At 37.1% G+C, this 12,862-nt stretch overlaps 1 protein-coding gene and 1 long non-coding RNA gene across 2 annotated transcripts in view; both read left to right on the top strand.

The window, feature by feature from the left end:
- The window catches only part of LOC125238421 (alpha-2Db adrenergic receptor-like), a 767,059-nt gene that overhangs the window by 205,116 nt on the left and 549,081 nt on the right, over positions 1 to 12,862 (top strand). The window lies entirely within an intron of this gene.
- On the top strand, positions 8,486 to 9,340 carry LOC125238425. The gene is made up of 2 exons (XR_007178445.1): positions 8,486 to 9,016; positions 9,221 to 9,340. It is a non-coding gene; the product is annotated as an uncharacterized LOC125238425 (long non-coding RNA).

The following is a 12,862-nucleotide window of genomic DNA, read 5'->3' as shown; positions in this document are numbered from 1 at the left end:
TGTTACATACAGAGAAAATAATAAAAATGTCTACATACACCTGGTTTTTTTTATTTGTTTTCCATTAAATTCGACGTCGTTAGTTTCGTTATCAGGAACCAGCCTGTATATGTATACTTTTAGTTAAATTCGCAAAAAATTGTTTTCATAGTTATAATAAATGAATAAATTAGTGTGAGAAACCCTTAAGAATAATAATCAAGTTAGTGTCAAATGATTGACGCCACATGTCAAAACAAATAACATTGGGAAGTGGTAAAGGCTGTCACACACATGTTCAGTAATTATTTTTATTTTTTTATTAACTTGATAACAGTAAGAGTTAAGACGTCAGTTTCTGAGAGAAATTAATTGTATTTAGTGTAAAGAACCATAATCCCTTAAAGTTAACGGAATTCAATAAAAACAGGGTGTATAAATTTAGAATAGAAAAAACACTACTACTTTCTACCTGTAGCTTTGAATCACTCTCAAAATTGCACACGTAACATTTACCAAACAAAAGTAGCATGGCAACAAAATCATGTTCCAAATCTAACATGTGACTAGCGCAGCAGTCTCTGTTTTGAATATGATTTTAAAAATAGAGAATTGTGCTGTATTTTGTTTTATACTACTGTGGGATATGGGCTCAATTTTGAGTAGGGCGATGGTCTAGCAATGTGTCACTGCAATATCACAATTTCGTTTTCTTTCAACTCAGGAGTTGCTAAGAGTGGCAGAGTGGTGTTTTAGTTGTTCCGCCTATACTTTTTGGGAATACAGACGTTATCTTAGAGTCATCAAAACCAAGCTCAAATTACAGCGATTATTTTAAACGTTAATATTAAGATTTGGGTGAACAGGCATCTTCTGGGCGAGCTCACTCCATCGTAGACCACGTCTAAGACTTTGGCTAGTCGGTGACCAAGAGTAAGCCCATTTATAATTATAATAATTATAAAAATAAATGTTAAGATTTCAATGTGTGAAATCTTGTTTAGCGTCAAATTGAAATATTTTTTTTCTACTCCCGAACTGTTATTCGTCATTTACAGGGGCGTGCATAGATCTTTAAAACCCTACATAAAAGTCTATTCCTCAAAGCCAGCTCCCGCTGGCTTCCCGCGCACGCGCGCAGTAACGTAAAAAATTGAAACGCATTGTTTGGGTCTGTAACCATGGCAACGCATTGTTATAACGATACTGCGCGCGTGCGCGGGATGCCGGCGGGGTATGGCTTTGGGCAGCTGGCTCAAGCGCTGGCATTGCAAACCTTTGCGTCAAAATAAAGGAAACCGTGTGAATTTCACGAAAGTTATTCTAGAAAACTAATAGAAACTAAGTGCATGGTCGTAGAAAAAGTGTTGTATGCAACGGTGTTTAACTGAGTCAAAAAAAAAAAAACTCGTGGCGTTTTTATTAACAATTTTCGGCTTCACCTCAAACTGTTACCCACGCCACTCGTTTTTTTAGACCTCCTTTAAACGGCGGTTATATAAAATACTATTACTGTTTTGCATCAGGACTGCTAAACCAATACCAAAGACATATGTAATTCCGTATATACAGCTACAGTCTAAGAAAAAAACGTACCTCAGAACCATATAGGAAAAGGTACGTTGACCTAGATGGCGTTACATCTTTGGGGGACGCTCGGCTAGATGGCGCTAATATTAATATTTGACATTTTAACACATATCAAACTAAGAATATGAGCCAAATTGTCAAACCTGAGGTTTAAAAGTTTTAAGCTTGTGTCGAGAGATGGCAGTCTATGCCCTGTGATTACTTATTTTACTTTGACAGTAACTCTCTATAATACTTGATCCTCTTTGCCAATACGTTTGAAATATAAAACTGTACACAGAAAGTCAATATTTCAGTAAATATACAACACACGCCAAACAAATGTGGCAACCGAATTATATTCCAATTCTGCGGAGCGTGACACTCGCAGGTGTCATTTGTTTTGTACTCTGTGTCGCTAGTATTGTTTGATATTGTATTGTATAGTCTCGTGGAACTGTGGTTCTGAGTTGTTGGAGAATCGAACTTTCGAGAGAACTGACGTAAAGTAATCTCTGTTAGAACTCTAAATGGAAACGTAAGCACGCAGAAGAAAATATATTCAAAACGGAAAATATAATTATAGAAACAAGTGTCATGAATAAGTAAGTACATCCATACTAATATTACTAATATTATAAATGGGAAAGTTTGTTTGTCCGTCTTTCACGGCAAAACGGAGCGACGAATCGACGTGATTTTTTAGGTGGAGATAGTTGAAAGGATGGAGAGTGACATAGACTACTTTTTGTCTCTTTGAAGAGTGTCATGAATATACATTATCAGGAATCTTTCTAAAATTGTATTTATTTACTCATATTGTGATTTGAGCTTTTACCATGAACTTTTAAGAAATTATTTATTTGGTTCTAATACTCGTAAGTAATTGATTAAGGGCAGTATTCATCTTCTTCATACAATAAATCCGTCATTTTCCGTATTTTTACGCTATATTGTGAAAGTAATTATTATAAAAACCCATGATTTCAAAGAATCCATACTAATATTATAAATGGGAAAGTGTGTGTGTCTGTTTGTTTGTCCGTCTTTCACGGCAAAACGGAGCGACGAATTGATGTGAATTTTTAAGTGGAAATAGTTGAAGGGATGGAGAGTGACATAGGCTACTTTTTGTCTCTTTCTAACGCGAGCGAAGCCGCGGGAAAAAGCTAGTTACGCCGTGTCTTGCGTGGGCGTCGCGTCTCATACTTCCATATCGATAAGGTTTGATTTCGTATGCGTCGCATCGCCGTCGCGCGACCGTCGCGCGACCGTCGCGCGACCGTCGGCCAAGCAAGCCACGGCGTTACTCATAAACCAAAAATTTTGCCAATGTTTTTCTTGGAAATAAAGTGAGGTGCGCCTGTATTCAGGGGGCCGATTTTTGAGTCTCACGGCGTTCGAATTCAGAAAATTGTCACTGAAAATAAAAGGCAATTCACCGTTTTCAACCGGTATTTTAGTGACAGTGAGACTCAAAAATCGGCCCCCTGGTCCGTCGAGTCTTCGACTCCGCAAACGCAGATAAAATACGTGAATGTTACTGCTTGGTATTCGGGGCGCGGCGGGTACGGGCTTTCTGTTGGGATGCACCCGGTAGAAAATAGAGATTTTCATGCACGTGAAATGTATATTTTGATTGTTTGTTCTATTACGAAGCGTATTGAGATTGTTATTTAAGACGATACAGGAAGGGTAAATTCTCCACACAAACGCTCTCGACTATTCCCTCCCTGGTTTTTGAAGACAGAGCAATGATTTCTTCAACACAGATTATTATTATTTTTATCTGTGTCGGACCGTTCTGATTTTTTTGACATCATTATTTTTAAAGACGCTAGAGCCCATCAAAAATTTCCAAAAGCGGTTTTATTGATTATGGCGCAAAAAAGGTGTGGTATTCAAAATAGGTAACAATTAGTCAAAAAAACTAAACGGTCCAACACAGATTATTTCATTGCCATTCAGATTCTCAAATTTCGAAACGATTTATTAAGTTTTGTAGGAGGATACAGTCGAGAGCGGAACCTCGATTTTATTTATTTGTTTTCAAAATAATTTTGTTTGTTTCCATAATTGAAAACTCCTGTCGTCAGAATTACGAACTATTAACACACTAACTAGTAACTCTAACTGTATAACTGGGAATAATATGAAGTCAGCAGTCAGACGCAGCAGGGCGTATCACTCAGACAGGGGAGCCGCTTTGTGGCCTCTACCATTGTTACTAAATTTAGATAGTGCTGCTAGAATTTTAAATTTAAATTTGAATTAAAAACTCGAATCGTTTTATAGATGCTTGTTAAAAAAACGCTCTTAGCTGTTAAAAAACTTCAATGAGACGAGAATTTATGTTCTCAACACGCACAGATAGACGCGTCGGGGGATTTTTAACCCCCGACGCAAAAACGACGGGGTGTTATATGTCTGTCTATTTGTATGTCTGTCTGTGTGTCTGTGTGTGTGTCTGTCTGTGGCATCGTAGCTCCCGAAGGGATGAACCGATTTCGAGTTGTTTTTTTTGTTTGAAAGCTGAGTTAGTCGGAAGTGTTCTTAGCCATGTTTCATGAAAATTGGGCCACTTTGTCGGGGTTTTTTTCAAAATTTTAAGTTTTTTTAATTTTTTTTTAATTATAAGATGTAGTGATACAAACATACATAAACTTGTATACGCAATCTTGCAAGCATGTCGGAATCTTGAAAGAAAACCAAATTGTGATATTGCACTGACAGTTTGCTAGATTTTTACAAACCCTACGGAAGAAAATGGGGCAATGACATCCTTAATTCTTCACGACACGGGGAGTACTCAGAAATAATAGTACATTGTGCAACAAGGGTAGGAAGTTGAATATTACTAACGAGAGTAAATTAACGTTAACGACGGCTTTGTAATATTCATACTCCCCGAGTTACACACAATGTTTTTCATCACACCCGCAATGTAAAAAATATGTAAATAGATGTAAGAAAGTTAAGTACTGTACAAGAAATTTCATAATTCCCTTGGGAGAACGATTTTTCTATAACTCACGCTCCGCCTTCGTGCAATAGCACATTTAAAGTACATACAATATTATCCTCACGACTGTTTCGACGAAGCAATAAGTCCCATTCGTTACGAACAAGTAGTAATCCTTCCATTCGACTGAATGCACATTGAACCGTCTGCCTGACTCATGGCTTACGTACTCGTATGAAAAGCTAGAATTAGAAATTGGAACTTATTGACTAGATTTAGGGCTGTCTGAATTTCATAGGAATTTCATGAGCATTATTTCATTCATTAACAACTTTTTTCTAAAATGTATACTATTCCCAAAGAAAAAACTGAATTTTGGGACATATTCCACGGGGGGATGGGGTGCTAGTATGCGCAAAGCATCTTACCCTAAAATATCAAACTGCATTTTTAGGGTTCCGTAGTCAACTAGGAACCCTTATAGTTTCGCCATGTCTGTCTGTCCGTCCGTCCGTCCGTCCGTCCGTCCGCGGATAATCTCAGTAACCGTTAGAACTAGAAAGCTGAAATTTGGTACCAATATGTACATCAATCACGCCAACAAAGTGCAAAAATAAAAAATGGAAAATAATATTTTATTAGGGTACCCCCCCTACATGTAAAGTGGGGGCTGATATTTTTTTAAATTCCAACCCCAACGTGTGATATATTGTTGGATAGGTATTGAAAAATGAATAAGGGTTTACTAAGATCGTTTTTTGATGATATTAATATTTTCGGAAATAATCGCTCCTAAAGGAAAAAAAAGTGCGTCCCCCCCCCTCTAACTTTTGAACCATATGTTTAAAAAATATAAAAAAAATCACAAAAGTAGAACTTTATAAAGACTTTCTAGGAAAATGGTTTTGAACTTGATGGGTTTAGTAGTTTTTGAGAAAAATACGAAAAACTACGGAACCCTACACTGAGCGTGGCCCGACACGCTCTTGGCCGGTTTTTTTTATTTGGATTTAATAAAAAAAAAAACACAGTATGACCGAATCACAAGTAAATCAACTGAATAGACAATAATTCCACCAATCGACTGACTAAACGTTAAACCGTCTGACTCAAGCTTACATTACTCGCACAAATCTAGAATTAACGCTAGTGTCAGAAACAGCATTCTAGATAGATTCCCAGATATTGACTGGATCCATTCTTGTGCCAATTAGTGAAAACTGACGTGACGTGATTAAAACGGGGCCCGTAACCAAAAAACTTTTAGTACGGTAGTACTTTTGGTTACGGGCACTGATCATACTGATCATGTATTTTATCATCATGCTCCTTGCGCTATCCCGGTATTTACCACGGCTCATGGGAGCCTGGGGTCCGCTTTTGACAACCCAAGATTTGGCGTAGGAAATAGCTTTTACTAAAGCGACTGCCATCTCCCGACCCGAAGGGTAACTAGGCCTTATTGGGATTAGTCCGGTTTCCTCACAATGTTTTCTTTCACCGAAAAGTGACTGGCACATATCAAATGACATGTCGCACATAAGTTCCGAAAAACTCATTGGTAAAGTGAGTACTTCAATACCTGGGTGGGTCCTTCCACGACCTGTCAAAAGTTACAAGATGGTGGACGAATGTTCGAAATGTCAGCGGAGTATTTCAATACCTACATTTAATTTAAAATTTGGTTATTACTTCGCGAGTGTGATGAAAAACATTGTGTATATCACGGGAGGCTAAAGGATTACAAACTCGAGTTATTAAAACCCTCCGCCTTCGGCTTTGGGCTTCAAACAGCCTCTCGTTCCTAATCCTTCACTTTCCGCCCTTAATACACAATGTACAATTTTTTCCTATTCTCATCTCTAAAAGGAAGTAAAAAGTAAAAGTAAAGTAAAAATCGTTTATTGTTGCACATAAACACAAAGTCATTTGTTACAAAAGATAGGTAAAATTTACATCCATTTGTGCATATCCTAATTATTGTTAACACAAGTTTCCAGGGGTCCCCGCACTAGGCTAGGCCTGTACCGCGGGAGACCTGTATTGCATTTATATGTCATGAAAGTTAGAAAAACAAGTTAGCTATATAATTAAAGTACAGTGTAAACAATGATTAAACATTGATTCTGTTGTCTAAAGTATTACAGTTTACAGAAGTTATTTTATACTATGGTTATAATTAAGTTATTACTAAATTACCTATTGAAGTAAGTTTTCAGTTTCATGGAAGTCTGTTGACAGTAGTTAGAAAATTAGAAAAACACAGTAACTATATAATTAAAAGTACAGTGTGAACAGTTATTAAACATTGATTCTGTTGCCCAAAATATTACAGTTTGCAGAAGTTATTTTATAGTATGGTTATAGTTAAAATTATTGTTAAATTTATTGTTAAATTACCTATTGAAGTAAGTTTTCAGTTTCATGGTAGTCAAGTGACAGTAACCATTTGCAAAGAATACGTTTAGCCTCCGATACCGTGCAACGTATCAGCCCGGTTTGCAGCTTTACGACAGTATTGTAGATTTTATAGCTTAAAACATCACCGAGGCGTCTGCCAAAAGCAGTGTTAACTGATGAGATGGGTAATCTAAAGATGCGTTTTGAGATCAGTTCGGAATAATTATCCAGCTTAGACGCGAATCTGTGCATAGAGAGGCAGACTTTGTGGATATAAAGCTGACGGACTGTAAGGACTTGGGCATCTGCGTAAAGACTTTTTGTTTCATATCTATAGGGCTTTTTGAGCATAACTTTCAGGACAGAGCGTTGGGCTCTCTCAACAACTAACATATAGGTTTTGGCAGCGCAGCCCCAGACTGATATCGCGTAAGTAATTGTAGACTGACACAGAGATATGTAAATGTTTTTTAAGAGAGTTGGATCCGCGGAGTGCCGGAGTTTCTTGAAGATGTATATTGTTTTACGGACTCTTTTAGAAAGACAGGAGATGTGACTTTTGAAGTTTAAATTTTCATCGATAAGCAAACCTAGATACTTCATAACTTTTGTACGACTTATGGTCTCACAAGAACAGGAGCGGACGTCTGTATCTGTACAAGAATGGATTTTAATTGCTAATGTTGGATCAGGAGGTCTAGAAGCGGCGGTTTTATGGAAACAAACAAATTTCTAAATATGAACATGGCCACCCATCAACTTTTTCTTGCCTGTTATTGCCATGGTTACGGTCCCCTGACTGACGCTGGTTTTATGCAAAATTATGCTACTTAAACCATGCAAACATACATTTTTCTGATGTTAACAAGCCCTTTCCTTAATATGCCACCTACAAACATATTATGGACTACAGGCATGCTTGCTTATTGCATAAAAAAAAACACAGCTCCCTTCTAAAATTAAAACAGATCTTAGTAACAGTATTTGAACATCTGTTGGCAAATAAAACCCAAAACAAAATTCATTTAAAATTTGTCTCACATACAGGGTGACCTATTAAACTATACAGGGAAATCAGATATGGCGAAAGCAATGCTTCAATGAATTTGAGGGCATAAAATTTTGAATGGTTGGTGGACTGTAAATTAAAATTCACAGAAGACTAGATTAGACTTGGTAGGAAAAAAAAATTGGCTTTATTTAGACATTACTGACCGATTGGCTTTATTTAGAGAGCAATTAGAAGAGAAACATTATTGTTTTCATGGAAACAAGTAAACAATCGAAACTATTTTGAATTAGGAATATTTCGAATACCAATGTTGCCAACATTATTGCGCCTCTAGAGTGAAATGAAATTTAGTTAAATGGAAAGCATATTAATGTGAGCAACATTTAACATAAATGCACAAGAAAGATTCTAGAAGTATAACTACTATAACATTAATGCTATGCATTATAGAATAGAATAGAATAGAAAAAGAAATCGTTTATTCGTGGTAAATTAAAGTATTAAAAATACAAACATTTAATTATTAAAACATTACCACGAAAATGCATATGCACATTCCGGCGACACCATTTGTGGGCCACGGACGCAAACGTGCAACACGGCCTTAATATAACTTGAACGCGCCCATTTGTCATTCTTGGGTCGACGCCATCTTGTTGCGCCTGCGCGCTGCACGATGGGTTAGGTGTCATGATGACATTCATATGACATTTGAGAACTGAGAAAACGAAAACCATGTTGCACGTTTCACGATTGATATAAAATTACAATTCTACATTTCAAACAGTTCAATCTGCTAAAAAAGTAATAACTACATGGAACAAGCATAACGTTAACTCGTAATCGTTACACGGAAAAATAAGTGCAATAATACATTGATTAAGTTCTTTGTTACAAAAGCGTTTACGTTGCCGAAGCGTGTGTGCTCCGAAGTGCCAAGAAACAATATGCATACAGTTATCACCTATATAAGTGACGATTGGGTTACAACAATTATACCCACAAGTTACGATGCGGCAATAAATTGCGAAAACGCGGACACGAGATCAACAAGTGCGCTTTGGCTGTGTCTGTAAAGAAAGGACATAAAACAGGTATGCCTTTTACTACCTAATTAACTAATTAATTGGCTTGCTCATTTGTACAAATTGTAGCAAGCACTTAACACAGTTACTTGAAAGTATTGATTAAGAACACTACAAAAAACTTGTGTCATTTCGGAAAGCTTCCTGCTGCCGCTGGTGCTGAAGTATACATAACTGAAGTTTGGTTTTAAAAGATTTGATACTAATTTGCAGGTTCCTGAGGGGAGGAGGAATGTTGTTCCAGCAGCGACTGGCCAAGTACTTAAAACTACCACGAAATGCTGCTGAGGTGTGTCGAGGCGTCACCAGTTGAACACTGCAGTTACGAGCCCCTAACGATCTACGAGTGGACATCCATGATAGCTTCTCAAAAAGATATGACGGAGATTTGTATTTAATCGTACCAAAAAGAACATTACATTGTAATACAACAATATTTTAAAGTCTTATTATTATAGATAAATCATAACATTCACAACATAACACATGTTCTATGAGATAACGGAATTACAATAACAAGTAAATTAAATTGCACAAAGACCGCGCGCAAATAAATTCAACAAAGTTGAGTAATGTAAATAAACACTTTGTTTATTTACACTATAAGAAAGACACATATGTATATATTTCTATACATAAACTAAATTTGGCTATGTGTTTATAGGCAGTACACATATTTTTGTAATAGACCTATTATGAGTATGACCGTTAGGCAAGCGTACCTCTACGGCGCGTACTATACCGTCCTTCCCAGGAAACAAGTTGGTCACTCTCGCCATGGGCCACTCGAGGGGAGGAGAACTGTCACTACGGAGTATTACTAAACTACCGATGGCTACATTTGGCATAACCGATTGCCATTTTGGTCGGTTTTGCAGCTGATTTAAATAGTGCTTACTCCAATATTTCCAGAAGGTTTGTTTCATGTTGGTAATAGTAGACCAAAACCTAAGTAAATTAGTAGGTTTGTTACTTACATCTTGTTCTGGGTAAGTATTTAGAGGTGCACCGGTGAGAAAATGTCCTGGAGAAAGGTATGAGAAGTCGTCTGGGTCATTGCTTACCGCTGTAATGGGCCGTGAGTTAAGGACGCCCTCTATCTCGACTAGTACAGAATTAAGTTGCTCATAGGTGAGCAGATTTTTACCTACAACACGCTTTAGGTGGTGCTTCGAAGACTTTATTCCGCTCTCCCAAATCCCACCGAAGACAGGACTATAGCTGGGAATAAAGTTAAATTGTATACCCCTTTGAGCTGCAAATGAGGTCACAGCTTGTTTATGAGCCTGGGAGGCGTGAAGGCGATACAACTCTGCTAATTGGTTCCTTGCGCCCTTGAATGTGGAGGCATTATCACAATAAACCTCGCTGGGCAGGTTCCTACGCGCTATGAACCGTTTGAAGCAGGCGAGAAAGCATTCGGTTGTTAAATCACTACACAGTTCAAGATGTATGGCCTTGGTAGTGAAGCAGACGAACAGAGCGATATATCCTTTTCCAATTACTGATTTTCTTATTCGGCTGTTTTTGACTGATACCGGCCCAGCGAAGTCGATGCCTACTCTCTCGAACGCGCGCGAATCAGTGACGCGTGGAGCTGGCAAGGAACCCATCAGCTGAGTTGTCGCGGCCGCCTTCAGTCTGAAACATATAATACACTTATGTATTATTCGTTTTACAGTGCGTAAACCATCTACTATCCAAAAACGTTGCCTTAAGGAACATAACACTAATGTTTTGTTGACTGTAGTTAAAATTGGACAGTGTTATGGAATAAGCGATCAAGCGACAGTTAGTTGAAATCGAGAAAATGAGCTAGAAAGATTTGAAATTTGAATCAGTTATTGTAAGTTCATTTATAAAGCAAACATGTTAATTTTGACATTGAACCTATAAAACTGTTCATAATTTAAATAAATAAAAAAAATAACACCATACCTATTCAAGTTTCGAAGTTATTAAAGTTTTTGCGCTTGATTCTTTATTGAACTAATACTGCGATGAGGTTAATTTATTTCGCCGCTATGAGACATATTTTGTCGCTTGATTTTTTAATGCAAATTGCTAGAGGTAAAGTGAATACTGGAATAAAATAAAATTCCATATATTTGAGTAAATAGTTATATTGTAATTAAATCAACAAAAATGTTTTCCTCCGCAATGATTAGGACTAATCCGTCTAACAATTTAGTTTTGTTCTGCAATCAACTTTTTTTAATAAATGTCAAAAAAATCAGCATAAATGGCAAAATTGGCATTGTAACTAATAATAATTCATTAGTACTAGCCAGGATTACACACATAAGATATTATGATATAACAAAACCGCTTGATACTTAGTTCTCATTAAGCGAAATATCCTGCAATTTCAAATATGTAACAACCAATTAAACGACACCATAGGGCGGTTAAATCGATATTGCGTTTATAAATCATCAAAACTTTAAACCAAAACGAATTAATAACATCTTCATGGCGTTTAACTCGATTTCGCGATTTAGAATATACGCTTGTTATAATTTGTAAAAGTAAATTTGGCGTTCAATTCGTTTTTACGTAACGACTTAGGGCCTGGCCACATGGGCGCGTTGCGGCGACGCACCGCAAAAATTCTGCGTTGCGGCGCCGCGACGCCAGTTTCTGCGGCAGGAAATCTGCGGCGCGGCACCGCGACGCAAGAACTCGCGGTGCGTCGACGCACCGCAAAAATTGGCGGCGCGGCACCGCAACGCAGAATTTTTGCGGCGCGTCGCCGCGCCGCCAAAACTCGCGTTGCGTCGCCGCGTCTCAATAACAAATGCACGGTTCAGAACTTCACGATCAGTCTTTATCCAGACATGGATCAACATAGTATATTTCAAAAATGTTATAATTCTCACTATAACATAAAATCCTTTATAAAAAAAAACCGGTCAAGTGCGAGTCGGACTCGCTCACCGAGGGTTCCGTACAAACTTTCAATAGTTGAATCATCAAAATGTTATTCATAGAACTCTACAGATTTGACTAAATTCCTCAAGACTCAATTTCCCATATAACAAGTAATATTTTAATAAATAAATAAATAAATAAATAAATATTATAGGACATTCTTACACAGATTGACTGAGTCCCACGGTAAGCTCAAGAAGGCTTGTGTTGCAGGTACTCAGACAACGATATATATAATATATAAATACTTATATACATAGAAAACATCCATGACTCAGGAACAAATATCTGTGCTCATCACACAAATAAATGCCCTTACCGGGATTCGAACCCGGGACCGCGGCGTAGCAGGCAGGGTCACTACCGACTGCGCCAGACCGGTCGTCAAATATAATAATATACAATTTTATTGTTAGACAACGTCCAAATAAAATCAAGACTATACTTCAATAGTTTACGACTTGCGACATGTCGCAAGGACGCTCCTGAACCTACCTCATTATATCAGGAAAAACGCAATGTTTTTGCCTCTATTTGAAAACAGGTAATTTTATTGTTATTTCGTAGGGGTGTTGAAGTTGAAAATGTAAATCTGAATTTTTTTTTTATAAATTAAAAAAAAAAGTTTTCAGTATTTACGTGTGCGATTTTATTTTTCCTGTAATATTCATTATGCCCATGTTTGGTCAAAATTTAATAAATTTATGTAGGTAAACTTCGGAGATAAGGGGGAAGGGGGCGGTATTTTTTTTTTAATTTACCTTCATAATTCTGTTTTTTTTCCATAACAAAAAAAAATATAAAAATAGTTTTGATATGTACAATTTGAGCTCTTTCTAACGATACCCCACTTGACCTAGTTACTTGACATATACAATTTGCCCTCCTTTCATATTGGCCATTTTGTATAGTTAATATTAATAA

Source organism: Leguminivora glycinivorella, chromosome 23 (assembly GCF_023078275.1).
Source record: "Leguminivora glycinivorella isolate SPB_JAAS2020 chromosome 23, LegGlyc_1.1, whole genome shotgun sequence".
In the NCBI taxonomy this organism is placed as follows: domain Eukaryota; kingdom Metazoa; phylum Arthropoda; class Insecta; order Lepidoptera; family Tortricidae; genus Leguminivora; species Leguminivora glycinivorella.
Note: the sequence above shows the minus strand (reverse complement) of the source record. Positions and strands in the feature narration are given on the sequence as shown.